Source organism: Mustela lutreola, chromosome 6 (assembly GCF_030435805.1).
Source record: "Mustela lutreola isolate mMusLut2 chromosome 6, mMusLut2.pri, whole genome shotgun sequence".
NCBI classification, from domain to species: Eukaryota; Metazoa; Chordata; class Mammalia; order Carnivora; family Mustelidae; genus Mustela; species Mustela lutreola.
In genome coordinates, this window is record NC_081295.1 from 24,925,851 (window position 1) to 24,941,616 (window position 15,766).

Sequence of the window (15,766 nt, forward strand, 5' to 3'; positions counted from 1 at the left end):
CCTCAGGTTGGCAGCAACAGAGTAGGGGAGGAGGAGGTCGTCTCTAAAGATCTGAACCAAGACTTGGAGGAAGGAGACCCCACGCATGGTGGAATAGGAATCTGACTTACTCTGGGTACTTTACACACAGTCATTGACCTAAACCTTGAAACTGCACCCTGAGGTGGCTACTATCATCTGCGCTTTGCAGGTACAATCATCTCAGAGAGGTTGTTTCATGCCCATGGTCACGCCCTGGTGTGTTCTGTGGAGCCACATTCTCCTCGGTCTGACTTAGCGTCCACGGTCTCAACCCCGTAGAAACACTGCCCAGAAGCCCTCACCTCGAAGGCTGTGTTTCAGTTTCTCTTCCTTGCCTTACCCAATTTTGGAAAGAACCATCCGGAAACACCTTATCTCTTGGGAGATATGACAGGTGAGGCAGGAGATGGGAACTGTGCCTTTCTTTGAATTCCTGATGAAGTTTTATTTTCAGGGAATTCGAGACAAAATGAATCAGACCCAGTCTCACCACTTCCATTATCATGTCTGGGGAACTGAGGAATTTAGATTCAGGTCAGGAACATGACTGAAAAAAAGTGAAATCGACCTCTCCTCTGGATCCTTGGGACCATGTCTTAGTTGTTCTGTGACCTCAGCAAATCATTGACTCTGTGACCTTAGTTCATTCATAAAAAAGTTTGGACTAAAAGTTTGTTTCTCCTTAAACAGAACCAAAAAAAAAAAAAAAATCCCCCCCCCCCCCGCCTTAATTCCAAACTTAGGGGTACCTGGGTGGCTCACTGAGTTAAGGCCTCTGCCTTCAGCTCAGGTCATGATCCCAGGGTCCTGGGATGGAGTCCTGAATCAGGGTCTCTGCTCAGCGGGGAGCCTGCTTCCTCCTCTCTCTCTGTCTGCCTCTCTGCCTACTTGTGATCTCTGTCTGTCAAATAAATAAATAAAATCTAAAAAAAAAATTCCAAACTTAGTATGAGTGGTAACATTGGATTTAATTTATTTTGTCTAGAATTACCTGCAAAAAAAGATCATCACGAATTCAAGGTTGACTATCGAGATGCTGATTCTTTTTCTTGGCATAATTGTTCCTGACAGACTTGTGCAGGGGGATGGCATAATCCTTCATTTTATGTTTGGTTTTCACAGTACATGCATAAACAGTGTCTTTTTTTTGGGGGGGGGGCAAAAATATTCCAAGGCTTTATCAGTTTTCCCCCGAGTTTCACCTCAGTCCTTTGATATTTAAATGATCTCTTTTGAAGCCCCTATCCTGTCATCACCCTCAGATTTTCTCTTCTTCAGTTGTTGGCTGGTGTAGCTTTCCCAGATTTTCATTTGCTAATAGGGCTTCACGTGTCTGATTTGAGCAGCTGGCCAATAACACCTTCACCCACTTCACAGAAAAGTTCGTATTTCTCCACATCTGCCGTCTCTTTGCATTTCTGCATGTATTCCTTATGAAACAGTCTGCGAAGAACATAACATTCTCCCCTCAGGGGAACTGGCTACGGTGAAAAGGAGAGGGATGGCTCAGGAGGTATAAAATCGAAGAATGGTACGTTCTTTTAGTGAATTTTTTTGTGTTATGATGACTTTGGCTTTCCTTGCTTAACTTCTAACTGGAACTTGGGTAGTCAGTGTTCCCATAACGGGCTTGGGCAGACGGTATCCAGCCACAGCCGCAACACAGGCAAACAGAAGCAGACAGCTATCACCCAGTGTACCAGATCCAACTGATGGCTAGTATTGCCTGAAGCACGGTGTTGAGAAGGATCCTGAGACGCTCTTCCGTCTTTCTAGGGAAGAGTAGTGTGATTGATTAATGATGTCTGATGAGGTTTGGGAGGGATTGAGTGGCAGTCTGTGTGCTGACCTAGCCCATACTAAATACTCAGCAATTGCCAATTTTTCTTTCTTACAATGTGGCACTGTTGGGGGGAGATTAAAAAAAAAAAAAAAAAAAAAAGCAAAGAAAAATTACCATCATTACTCCGAGGTAGTTCACCTCTGAGAAAAGACAGACAGAAACAGAGTTAGTTGAATATTAATTCTGGTGGTACCTGCTTTGGCTGCCGCTTGGCCAGCCAGATGGTAATAAGGAAGACTAGTGGTTGTTAAAAACCCACACAGAGCGCCTGGGGTCATGATTCCAGGGTCCTAGGATCGAGCCCCTCACCCCTTGCACTCCCTGCTTGGCGGGGAGCCTGCTTCTCCCTCTCCCTCTGACCTTCCCCTCTAGTTGTGCTTTCTCTCTCTCTCTCTCAAATAAATAAATATAATCTTAAAAGAAAAAAATAAAGGGGCGCCTGGGTGGCTCAGTGGGTTAAAGCCTCTGCCTTTGGCTCGGGTCATGATCCCAGGGTCCTGGGATCAAGCCCCATGTCGGGCTCTCAGCTTAGTGGGGAGCCTGCTTCCCTTCCTCTCTCTGTCTGCCTCTCTGTCTACTTGTAATCTCTGTCTGTCAAATAAATAAATAAAATCTTTAAAAAAAAAAAAAGAAAAAAAAAAGAACCCACACAACATTCTTGTTGGGTTGATTTTCGCTTCTCTCTGCTATCTTGCAATCATGGAAATGTAGACGTAAAACAAGGAATTAAAATAAAACAGAAATGTTACCTCTTGTTTTAACCCAGGCTCAGAAGTCAGACAGATTTGGGTTTGATTCCAGTTCCAGCATTTATTGAATGGTATTAGGGAAATTGCTAAATCTGTCTAGACCTCAGTTTCTTCATATGCGAGATGGGGTAATAATAGAAGGCGCCATTGCTGGATTGTCGTGAGGACTCTGTGTGTGCGTGCAGCCATTCTGTGCTTCCTGCAGTGGGGATAGCAAATTTCTCCCCCAGGAAATATGTGATGGGTGAGGAATAGTTAAGGGTAATGCATGCAAAGTGTCCAGAGTTGGAGTGCCACCGAAATCATACCTCAAAATCTTGCCCCTAGGGTCACTGAGATGTCACTGAAGCCACCGAGCGAGGGAACAGAAACTAAAGAAGCCGGTAAGCCCGTGGGGTTACTGCTTGGGATTCTCAGCAATCGCCTTCCTGGTTCTCTCCAGGAATGTGGTTGCTGTTCAAGCAATACTGCCATCTCCACTAATGATCTTAAAAGCAAATCAGAAGATACCAAGAAATACAGCATTCTCAGCATGCCTCACCTTCGCTGAACTCTCTTAAATGCTTTTGAGAGAAAGTTGTTTTAATTCAAATCTATTCTGTCTTTCGGTTTCAACCTTCTCTGTTTCACTCAACCTAAGGGCATCCTTATTCTCTAGCCTGGGAGGGAGCCCGAAGGTCAGTTTCATTTGCACAAAAAAAAAAAAAAAAAAAAAAAGAAAGAAAGAAAGAAAGAAAAAGTAAAAGAAGCAGGGTGATGAGGAAATCCGACTGGGATGAGAGAGGGAGAAAGTTCATTATTTTATGTATTTTATGGTCAGAGAGTCAATGGGTCGTTTGTTTTACCATCTCATTTTGAGATTTTTGTTGTTGACACAAAGGGTTGGATTTTTCAGGAAGAAAAATCAAATGATTCAGAAGCAAAGGAGAGAAGATTGAGCAGGTACCAATTTAAAATATCAGTAGAGACTTCCGCAGTCAAAGGTAGTAAGACAAGTTACGGGAACACTGATTACTCTCCTAACATAAATTGTCCACGGGGACCCTTTGCAAATCTGCCTCACTTGTTCCAACTTCAAGGGTAGGGGTGTCGGTTACAGGGCAGAGTGGCCAGAGCTGGGAAGGAGAGAATGCCTTCTGGGCGTCTAGGTGCTGGCATCAGGTGCAACCATTCTCTGAGCTCTCGAGAGGCAGACTTGGCCTTTCCCAGTCTGGGCTCGGCCACTTTCTAGCTGAGGGACGTAGGGCCATACAGCTCAAGGCTTAGGCTCCTTGTCTGTCACACAGAGGTCATGGTGGTGCTTTTATTAGGGCAGGCTAAGCTCTGCTGCTGTGCTGAGTAATTAATTATAATTAACACTTGGCATTTTATAGTTTCTTCACTTTAGGAAATCAAGGGACTTGCCCAGGGTCACATGGTAACTAGAAGTGCCAGAATTTAAGCAGGTCTTTGAATGAACACCATCTCTTTCTTGGGTTGATACAAGTCGCCGGCAGGTAGAAGTCATAGATACTATGAACATTTCCTCTTCAGCCAGACTGAAAGCAGAGGAATGATCATGGATGATCTTGGCACAGTCTCTTTGGAAAAGTAAGTGAGAGAATGACTAATGGGGCATATCCTACCAAGAACAATTTTTAGAAGATGATTGTTACCCCATGTTAAGGAAAAATAATTTTTCTTTTACATGGCTTAGGCTTCCTTTGCATCATCTATAATCATATGGGCCCTGGACTTTTATGGACAAAACAGAATGTATAACTACCCTCAGAAGGAGAAGCACCTGTATGGTCCTTTTGGGGGTGAAGCTGAAACCAGGTCCTTTTCTTCTGTCTTCCGTTACTGCCGACGCCATCTTGCTGTGGCCCAGGAGCTGCTTGTTCTCTCACCCTGTGAGTGGGGGCAGGCACTGAGCTGGCTACAAGGTGACTTCCTATTTAAAGCAAGCCAGTGCTTAGCTACCCAAACCTTCCCAACTTTTCTTTTTGCCTAACATGCTCTAAAGCTGTGCGTTTTAAACTAAACACTGGGCACACAGGCTTCTGGGAATCTTGTTCTTTGCATATTCTGGTTCAGTAGGTGTGGGCTGGGGTCTGAGACTCTCCGGTCTCCTCAGGCTCCTGGGAGGTGCCCATGCAGCTGACCACACTGATTACAAATAAAATAGACCGGTTTTTCTGGTCTTACTACCTTTGACTGCAGAAGTCTCTACTGATATTTTAAATTGGTACAAAAGGAAGCATCTTGAAGCCATATGGCTAAAAGAGATTTTAATAATAATAATGATGATGATGATAATGATGATAATAAATAATAATAATAAACTCTGCTGACCATGCACAAAATAGTTGACTCACATGGTCTCCTCTTTAAAAATACTCTCCCCTGCACCCCTCCAGTATCCCAAGAATGCATTTAGAGTCAGGGGCCCTGCCAAGATTTTTTTGCTGGACTCTCCTGTCCCGTGTTTTATTTCTACATGTGTTAATACCAGCTTTTACTTAGTACTTCAAATGTGGGTCTCTCAGAGTGCAGTGCCTCTAATTTGATCTCCAAATTAACCTTGGGCTGCTGACAGATGGCGAATGAGGGCCGACGTTCTCTGGTCTGTGCCTTCTGTATCGTAAGCTCTGGCCTTGGCCCCTGTCTGTGGGTTGTGAGGCTTGGCTCATGGCACCCTGATTTCCTGACTGTGGGCTCGGCGTCCCTCTTCTTAACACCACTGATAAGCTTCGTCCAGCACTCGACAGTCCTGGATCTCTATCTGGAAGTTTCTGCAAGCCCATGGACTTTGACAGCCAGAAGGCTGTCTGGACTTTTAACCTTGGTGATTTTCATATTTTCATTTCCTTCCCAGCAGATCTAAGCAAGTGCTGGCCTGCTTCCGTCCATCAGCCATGACGATTCCTTCCGGGGGTAAGTATGGAAAATTTGGTTACTTCATAATTTCTTTACCCACATCCCCTCTCCGCCCACCCCAGCTGTGAATGGCTGAAAACGCCGCAAGAGGCTGGAAGGCCCTCAGAGAGGAATCACTTGGCTTTGTGCATAATGGCTCACTCTCCAGGTCTTACTTTCTTACTGAGTCTCCCAGTAAGCAAATGCCTTCCCACCACTATGATATCCATTATGCAGATTCGAGAAGCCGTGTGGGTCTCAGTAGTGTATAGCACGGGGATGGAGAAGGAAGGCGAGAGATGAATTCCCCATTTGGGCTCCATGTCTCTTGCACAAAACTTGGTGCTGTGGCCCCACTTGTCCCTGTAGACAGGTCCCTGAAAGGACTTTCTGTAGGTCAGCAATGTCACCAAGGGACCACGCCAGGGACAAGATGATTAAAAGAGTTTCCTATCAACCACTAAGACCTGTTACTTTCAGAATGCTGTCCGTGAAGTCTCTCCCCGCCATTCGTGCCACCTCGGTTCAGCCCTCCTCCCCCCTGCACCACCTCCCCCCACCCCTGTGCTGGAGGCCTGCTCTCCCCTCAACACATGCTGCAAAGGAATATCTCCCTAAAGTACTATTCTCCTTGTCCTGTTCTTCCCCTGAGAAACCCAAAATGGCGCCATACTGGGGGATGGAGCATGAATATGTCCACCCCTGTCAAGGACCGTGCCACGTGGCATCCTCTGGTTCATAGGCCACATTTCCCACCACTCCACAGGTGGCTCGGGCTTGTCTCCCAGTGCTCTGCCTCCTGAGGCTGGGCTTTGGGACTCAGGGGCGTCCCTTCTGCCCAGTTTCCTTCTTCCGGTGTTCCCAAAGTGCCTTGTCCTTCTCCTTTCTGGTTCCTGGTGCCCTTGTCACTAATGTCTTGACTGCATGACTGTTTGTCTTCCTCTATACACTCAGACCCTAAGAGAGCAGGGCCACCATGTTAGGCTGCTAGGGCTGCCTTAACAAAGTGCCACAGACCGGGTGGGACAACAGGCATTTTCCTACAGCTCTGGAGCCTAGAAGTCTAAGATGAAGGTGTTGGTAGGTTCCGGTTTGGCTTCTGCTGAGGCCTCTCTCTTTGCCTCACAGATGAGGACATGGTCATGCCTCTGTATGCGTGCATCCCTGATGTCTTCCTGTCCAAATTTCCTCTTATAAGGACATCAGTCAGCTTGTCTTAGTGGCCTCATTTTAATGTAATCACCTCTTTAAAGGTTGTATCTCCAAATATAGTCATATTCTGAGGTACTGTGGGTTGGGCTTCAGTGTCTGAATTTTGGGGGAAACAGCTAAGCCGGTAACTGGCACTCTCCTTCCCTCTCACTGGTGTATCCCCAGCCGCTGGCCCCCGTGTCTGGCTCATGGAAGGCAGGCCTCAGGATAGGTGTGTGGCTGAAAGGATTGTGTGAAAGAAGCTATTGTCTGTCTCTCAAGTGTCCTGTCCCTCATCCCTCCAACCATTTGAGGCCCTGTCTAGCCCCGCCCCACCTGGGAAGACTTCCCAAGCCTGGCTGACTTCCTTCTTTGAACTTCTCTAGCCTATACTTATGCACACACACATGCTGACTCCTTCAGGATTGTTAGTCTGACCCCTTAGCTAGAGTGCACAACTGGGGCTGTGCTACCTACCTGTAGACTAGGCACAAAAAAGAAGCTGATCCTAAAACACACTCCCTTCCACCAGACAAACGTGTTGGTGATTTCCCCTCAGGAATGAGCTGGATCCACCATGACTAAAAGCTCTGTTGCAGAGGTCCCTGAGGAGAGGGTCCACCGAACTCATTCGGCCCCCAGAGCAGAGCTCGAACAGAAGCTGTGGGTTTGGGTACTTTCACCAATAAACCAGGTTTCCTTTGTCCTGGAGGTCCTCACAGACCAAGATGGGAAACACCATCATCTTTTCTCAAATAACAGATTGACACATTTTACAGTCTCAAGGCATTTAAAATCTGTGTGAATTGTGTTTTCTTTCCCACCGTTATTCTCTTGCCAGTCCCAGGAGCATGTTTTCTGAAATTCAAAGAGTTAAGGCTGGTTGTATATTGAACTCATTCCCCAGCAACTTAATTATTGACCCAGCTTGTAAATCATTCATAGCTTTCCAGAGGTATCCATATACTTCTGCTGGCAGCAAATGGTACCCTGGGCTATTTACAGAATGGAGTCTGGGGTCAGGGAAAGTGTGAAAAATTAAGAATAACAACACTTCCTCTTCTCCCTGAACTTCAGCTGCCCTTTTAAATAAAGCTAATGCTTTCTTCCTTTGCCACCTGCTCAGAGAACCCAAGTTAACTGCCAAAAAAGCTTTCGTTTCACTCCCCTTTCTCCACACCATGCCGCCCCAAGGACACAGGTAACTTTAGTTTCAGCGAGGAGTGAAGGAGCTGGGCGCAGCCAGCAGCCATCTTGCCCGGAGTCCCTCTGGGTGACAGCCGAGGCTTTAGGAATGTAACATTGTAACATTTTAAGTAACTTCTCTAATCCTGCCTCTTAGGGGCTAGATGGGAAGCAACAGCTCTCAGCTGGCCTGCCAGTGGGGCGTTCAGTCAGGGTTGTGGTTAACCAAGGCCACACACCCTGTAAGCAACAAGATGAGGTTTAATTGTAGGGGTGTCTGGTGGTGGGGGCTGGCACCCCTGTGGTGTCGAGTATCAGCCAGGCCTGCTTCTTTTCCAGTGAGAGGGGAGGTCCGGTCAGGTCTCACTGGCTGGCTGCAAGGTTCAGCTTCAATGGCTGTGAAAACAGACACCAAAATAATCAAAGTGCTGCATTCCTGTGTCTAAATGGCAGCTAATCCCTTCTCCCTTGAAGGAGCAGAAACCACAGAGGAGGTTCAAGCCCTGGGTAGAATCAGCTGTTTGCTTCATGTGTCCTCATGTTCTGGGCTGAAAGGAACCTCCAAGATGCCTCAGTTCGTCTCACGGGTGAGGAAGCGGAGACTAGAATATGTTCAGGGGTTGACCCTGGTCCCCACTTGTGCGTGGGCCACCTGGAGCCTGGTTCTGCCGTCTTCCCCGGCCGGGGCTCTCTTTCCCTCCTGCCATGAATTGTTTTTCTCCGAGAGGTTCTATAAGCCTCTTTTACTCAAGAGTTTGGATTAATACAGGCTGGAAATAGGCCTGTTTTATCAAACCTGGAAAAGAAATGAATGGCAAGAGTCTTTGTAAACAATAGAATATTTAAAAAGGCCAAAAGATGACGTCACTATTTACCAAAGCTAGAGACAAATCGTTCTCAACTTGTTCAGGGCACACCGTCTGGTTCCCAGTCAGTTCTAGCCAAGCTCGTGTGGAAGCACATCCCATTCCCGCTCCCTGCTCCCCGAAAACCACTAGAATCCTTGGGCAGCTCCTTGTGCTTTAAAATTGCCTCTGTTTCCCTCAGAAGTACAGTCGCTCAGGTGTACAGTCGCAGGGTGGAGAAATCCAGAAAAGATTGGCTGTGGACTTTTTAACAAGCTTTGAGTGTTTTACAAGCATCCTTGCAGGCTACACTCCAAGATGCCCTGTGACTGCCTCTCCTCTTCTGGATGCTTCTAAGGGCCCGAGGTTGCAAAGTCAAAATTTGTCAGCAAGCAGCAGAGGGCTACTTTGTATCAACCAACGACACTACCTTTCTCACTAACCTGAGTTTTCACCTGTGGAGAACATCTGTTAAAGCCAAGCAAATCATTTTTCTCAGCTCTACTCTCACTTGGTACCACTTCTGGCCGGTTGTTTTTCATATATTAATTCATTCACTTAACTTTCATGAAAACCCTACAAGGTGGGTTTTCAGACGAGGAAACTGAAAGTCTGAGCAGATCAATGGCTTTCTCAGATTTACGTAATTAGTAGTATCACCAGGCTCTCTTCAGTCTGCAATACCTCTTTATCAAAGCACAGTATCTTGTGATTAAAAACAAAACCAGAACTCTTGACCTTCATCTGGAAGGCTGCTTAGACAAAGGGGCAACCACCACTGTGTAAAGTTGCTGACTGTTGCACTGTGTGATTTTAGAGTCTGCCTGGATGGGGTGTGTGTGTTGGACTGATTATGTCCCCCTCAAATCCATATGTTGAAATCCTAACCTGCAACATGATGGTTTTAGGGAGGTGGAGCCTTGGGAATCCTAGAGAGCTGAGAGAGCTTTCTCTTTCTTTCTTTCTTTAAGATTTTATTTATTTATTTGACAGACAGAGATCACAAGTAGGTGGAGAGACAGGCAGAGAGAGAGGGGGAGAGCCCGATGCGGGGCTTGATCCCAGGAGTCCGGGATCATGACCCAAGCTGAAAGCTGAGGCTTTAACCCATTGAGCCACTAAGGCGCCCCGCTGAGAGAGCTTTTTTCTTTCTCTTTCTCCAGCCATGTGAGGACCCAGGGACAGGGTGGCTAGAAACCAGAAGGAGGATTCTTTTTCTTTTTCTTTTTTTTTTTTTTAATTTTTTTAAAAAATGATTTTATTTATTTATTTGAGGGAGAGAGAGAGCGAGCATGAGAGGAGAGAGATCAGCGGGAGAAGCAGACTCCCTGCTGAGCAGGGAGTCTGATGTGGGACTCGATCCCAGGACTCCAGGATCATGACCTGAGCCGAAGGCAGTCGCTTAACCAACTGAGCCACCCAGGCGCCCCCAGAAGGAGGATTCTTACCAGAACTTGGCTATGCTGGCATCTTGGTCTTGAACTTCCAGCCTCCAGAACTGTGAGAAATTAAGGTTTCTATTGTTTCAATCACCTAGTCTATGGTAATACAGCATCTCCGAGCAGATGAAAACTCTGTTTATCTCTCGACAGCAGCAGCATCACAGTCCCTCCAGGATGAAGGCCTTGTTGGCTTATGGCTGAGTCTGTCACTATGGGCTGCGAGCTCTGTCCGCTTATTCTCTGGGCAGAGCTGTAGGCCGGCGGAGATAGTGCTGTTCTGAATTGTTCTGGGGGATCGGTGGTAAGGAAGGTCCAGTGTGCTCCTGCATTTCTCCCCGTCCTGCTCTGGCTTCCCCCCTTCACAGAGGGATATGTGAACTCTCTGTCAGGGAGGCCTTCACAGATGAAATTATCTAATTATATTTCTTCATTTGAACAGTGTGAGTAATAGAGACAACGTTAGATAATTTGCAGGCGGGTCAGATGAAACCATATTCTCCCTCCCCTGAAGGCTACACCCTGACTCCAGCATGGAAAACACCAGACAGTTCATCCCTCACAAGCCCTAGGTCCGGGGCCTGCTCTTGGGATCACGTCAACAGGGCACAGATGAGAAAAGCTGCCTGAGCGCATGCCGGAAATGCCACCTCAGGCCAGGAGGGTCCTGTGGTTCCCTCTCGCCACACTTTTTTGGCTTCTAGTCATTTGCCCCCGGGGTTCCAACCCCTGCTTGGTGACCAGGGCCTCCCTCTTCAGCCAGTTCTGGAGCTCCTGCCAGGCTGAGCAGACAAGCCCAGCACGCTCATTCCTCATGGGGCTCTGCCCCATCCCAGTCCCCACCTGGCACCCTGGACTGCATGTATAAGAACGACATTTTGCTTACAATTTTGCTTTAAAAATGACAAAGCTGACTTCACAGATATTGGAACACTGATGTGACCCGAAGAGCGGGCAGAGGACCTGGGGTTTGTGAGGGGTGAACTCTGTGTGTTTTCCTGGAGTCAGGGTGCAACCTTTACATGAACGAGAACATTGTTTCATCTGACCCGCCTTTAGTTGACCTAACATGAAATCTCTATTACTCACACTGTCCAAATGAGGAAATATAATTGGATACACATCAGGATATTATCTTTACTTGTTGCATTTATGAAATCTGGCTTTATGTTGCCTTCTCTTAATTTTCAAAGCTATTTACTGTCTCCTATAAACTATTTTATAATCTTCTATTTAATCTCTCATAATAAAGAAATAGATCAGCCCAAAAAAGATGGTTGAAAGATAACGTTTTTATCAGCGTGTGGTCCTGGATTCATTTCTGTCTCAGAATTGGGTTCCCTAGCCCTGGTCTCGGTAGAAATTAAGTTCTCTTATCTCTCTCTGGCAGGGAGGGTGCTCCACAGAGTAAACATTCTCTTGTGGGAATGTCTGCAGCTTTCCTCCTTTCCTCAGAGAGCTGGAAATAAAGCCAAAATGGTCTGCCCAGTGTCCTCCCTCCTTTCCGAAACCTCCTAAAGAGCAAGGGGTTTTATTCCTTTTTGAATCACTGGGAGAAGGGTTGTACGAATGCATAGAATTAGGAGTTAGAAAGAAGAGAGGAAGGCAAGGAAAGACACCCTGTGAGGCTGAGTCGGAGAGAGATGCTTGAGAAGAGCCGTTCGGGGCAACATGGGCGGAGAGGGTAGGAGAATTCAGGAACGTTGCTGTGTACCATGTACGGGCCTTCTCTTCATGGTTTCCCAAAAAAGAATTTGAGTCTTTGAAATTCTTTTCTTCCGCTGGGCTGTGTGTCTTTCACCACCATACCACTAACAAACTGAATCATGTGGGTCCTGGGTTTATACTGGTCATATGTAAGAAATATTCCCACATCTCCTTCAGTTTTAGGACTTTGCATGACTTCCCCCCCCCCCCCCGGAGTAGGCTCCAGGGGATTGAACTCACAACCCTGATGTCAAGACCTGAGCTGAGATCAAGAGGTGGATGCTTAAGTCACTGAGTCACCCAGGGGCCCCAGGGTTTCCCATTACTTTGCTCCCATCAATTCGGAAGCATGATATTATGATCACAGTGTCACGTTTTGGCTCTCCTGCGGTAAATCACATTCTTTTGGATGGGTCTACCGTAAGTCTAGACATAATTCATTTCTACTTAATCTGATGAACCTGAGAGGAACTATTTCATTACCATGAATAAGAAGCTTTCTAGCTGGAGTTGATTTCAATAGTGAGCGAGTGGGGAACTTACTCCAAATGTATTGACTTGAATAACATCTATTAGATAAGCTTACAAATATTTCAGATTTTTTTTTAAAGATTTTATTTATTTGTCAGAGACAGAGGGAGAGAGAGCAAGCGAGCACAGGCAGACAGAGAGGCAGGCAGAGGCAGAGGGAGAAGCAGGCTCCCTGGTGAGCAAGGAGCCCAATGTGGGACTCCATCCCAGGACCCTGGGATCATGACCTGACCCGAAGGCAGTTAACCAACTGAGCCACCCAGGCGTCCCACAAATATTTCAGATTTGTCCTATCCTTTTACCTGGAGAATCCTGTGAGGGACCACACCTGTCTTGTAGAAATGTATTCAAAATAATTTCCTAGAGGGAATGGTGATTTTACGGTGTTCTTTAAAAAAAGAATTTTTAAAAAGTTTTTGTTTATTTTTTGACAGAGAAAGAGACAGTGAGAGGGAACACAAGCAGGGGACCCTGGGACCATGACCTAAGCTGAAGGCAGATAGATGCTCAATAACTGAGCCACCCAGGTGTCCCTAAAATAAATTTTTTTTTTTTTTAAATTAGGGAAATCTCCACTCTCCTAAGCTGTCAGAAAGATATGCTGTGTTTCTGTATAATAGAAATGTATTCAGCCATTTTTGTCCCTGTACGCCTTACTAGAGAAGCTGTTTATATTATTTATAGGGTTTAAAAATGCATTCTTTTGTTGTTGTTTTTTACAGATTTTATTTATTTATTTGACAGGGAGGGGGGAGAGAGAGCGAGCACAAGCAGGGCGAGAAGCAAGTAGAGGGAAATGGAGGCTGAGGGAGAGGGAGAAGCAGACTCCCTGCTGAGTCTACTCAGCAGCCTGACATGGGGCTCAAACCCAGGACCCCAGGATCATGACCCGAGCTGAGAACAGATGCTTAACCAACTGAGCCACCCAGACACCCCTCAAAAATGCATTGGTGGGTAATGTTTACCAGCTCAGCCTGTCAAGAGTGCTAATAGAGTCCAGAAGATGAGCTGTGCTTTCCCGAACTGCCCATAGCTACAGAGCTGGGACCTTCTCCTCCCATTCTTGTGGCAACAGGTGTGCTTTCAGTGTGGGGGCCACCAACTAACATGTTGTGTTCACCTGGTTTTATTTATTTTTTTCCCACTCCTCAGGTGTTTGTCGCTCCAGCGAGAGGTTTGTGAAAGACAAGTCTGAAGTGATTAATAAACCAGAGGCTTATGATTGCCATTCATAATTCTTATCATTCATTTTAGACTAGAAAATAGAAATTTGGATGTATTTTCTTATTTTTTTCTCTGCACTATTTTAATCACTTCCCTGATTTTTATCTATGCAAGCCCTCATACCCCAGATCTTTGGCTCTCTCTGTTGTCCGAAGCATGTTTCCCTTCCTACGTTCTCAGCTCATCTGCTGGACCTTGAAATACACTGTTTACCAGTCCTACAAATGTCACCTAATCTAAGAGGACTCACCTGATTACCTCGTGTTGGATGGATGAGGTTGTGCTTTCCTCCCTGGATGCTTACTTTTGTATTTCCATGTGTGGCTTATGTCTCCTTCTGGGTTGTTGGCTCCTGACGGTGGTGTTGGGATGTCAACCACCTCCTCAGTGGGAAGTGCCATCCGGTTAGTCAAGATGGAAGCTGTGAGCTCCTGCCAAGGTCATGGGTGGTGCTGGGGCCTAAAGGACAAAGTCAAGCAAAAGTCCATAGGAAGACTGCGGTCCAAATACCAGGCTGCATGTGGATGAACATGACATTCAGAAGGTCCCAGGCAGGGATCTGAGTCAGGGCCTCAGAACCCAGAGTTTGGAGTTTGGGGGATGAAATTAAAGTGAAAGAAGATTGAGGTCAGGGCTATGATGGAAAAAAAAAAAAATACCTGAGCAACTGTCCGTTTTTTTTTTTGTTTGTTTTTTGTTTTTTGTTTTTGTTGTTGTTGTTGTTGTTTTCATCATAGCTGCTATGTGTTTGAGTCCTTTTGGGGTATAATGTGTGGGCAGACCTCTCTGAGAGGCAAACAATACAGAATTTGTCAAATAAACGAATTATTAAGCATTTATAAAGGTGCTTCCTGTTTGAAGAACATGCAGGGTACTTGAGTGTCAGGGTAGCAGGGCCCCCGTGTTACCTAGGATTTGCTTTTCTGAATAGAGGGTATCTATTTCCAAGCAGCTCCATGGGGCATTTTCATTTCTTGCTCTTTTTCCAGCACTCCAATCAACATACAGTTAAAACTTGATCTTCTGTTCCATCCACAGATTCCAAGTACAGTCAGAGCGTCTCTGGGAGGTAATCAACACACCATTCGCGATCCATCCGCGTTTCATCAAAAATGCAGAACCGCTGTGTGTGACAGAGAACGAGGTGTCCAGGGGGCCTCCCTTTGCATGTGCATGAACTGGAGGAGGCCATTTCTGTGTGCTGCTGGCCCTTCATCTAGAGTTGAGCCTCAAGTTGCTGGGGCCGGGGATGGGGGGTGGCGTGGGGGAAGGGCAGCCGGGATGCTATGGGTTAGCAAGGAGAGCCCCTGCCAGTGGGTCAAAACAAGAACAAACAGACCCTGTAGACAAACTGCAAGCGGCATCTTTCTGTCCTCAGCTCCAACCTTGATCCTGCATGTCGCAGACATTCCTTGACGTGGGGCTGCCCTTGCACCTGGCTCAAGACTCTGGGAGACTGATAAAGGAGATCTGGCGGAAGCCTGAGGGCTCTGGTCTCCATGCTGCCTCACCATCCCCAGCCCAGCCCATCGTCGGCAGCCATGTTGGTATGCTTGCCGCCACCTTCAGGAAATAAGACGATGGGGTTCACTTCCTCCTTCTAGATCTGATGCAAAGCATTTCTTGTTGCCGACACTAACCCAGACCTATACAGGGAAGGGAATTCTTAGAAACACAGTACCAGCTTAGCTGAGGTCACAGGGTCTAAAAGCCGCTGTGGTCCATTCCTTGCCAACTCAACATTCACATGCCCTTCTCCTCCTCCCCTTCTTCCTCCTCTTCCTCCTCTTTCTCTCTCTCTCTTTTTTTTTTTTTTTAGAAAGAGAGCGATAAAGAGAGCTCATGGGGGATGGGGGGCAGAGGGAGAGAGAGACTCTTAAGCAGGGGGGCCCCAGGCAGGGCTCCATCTCCCAACCCTCATGACCTGAACTGAAATCAAAGGTCTGGGGCGTAACCCACTGAGCCACCTCAGGCACCTCACACGCCCTTCTTTTACTGCTGGCTGACATCCAGAGCCACACAATAGCAGCACTGTACTCTTAGAATAATTCTTACATTACCTGAAACATACTCCCCTGACCTGCAGGAAGGTTCTAGAGTCCCCATGTCTGCTTTGGGCGATGTCAGTTCTTC

The 15,766-nt window shown here is 46.6% G+C and overlaps 1 long non-coding RNA gene across 5 annotated transcripts in view; it reads left to right on the forward strand.

Annotated features, from left to right (window-relative positions):
• LOC131833551 (uncharacterized) overlaps positions 1-15,766 on the forward strand; it is a 71,638-nt gene that overhangs the window by 16,456 nt on the left and 39,416 nt on the right. For 4 of the 5 annotated variants that reach the window (XR_009354519.1, XR_009354522.1, XR_009354523.1 and 1 more), the window contains exons 2-5: positions 2,941-2,996; positions 5,481-5,529; positions 14,672-14,702; positions 15,012-15,180. This is a non-coding gene — a long non-coding RNA (uncharacterized LOC131833551). Of the gene's footprint in view, positions 1-2,940; positions 2,997-5,480; positions 5,530-14,671; positions 14,778-15,011; positions 15,181-15,766 lie in introns of all 5 variants that reach the window. The other variant, XR_009354521.1, reaches the window with a different exon arrangement.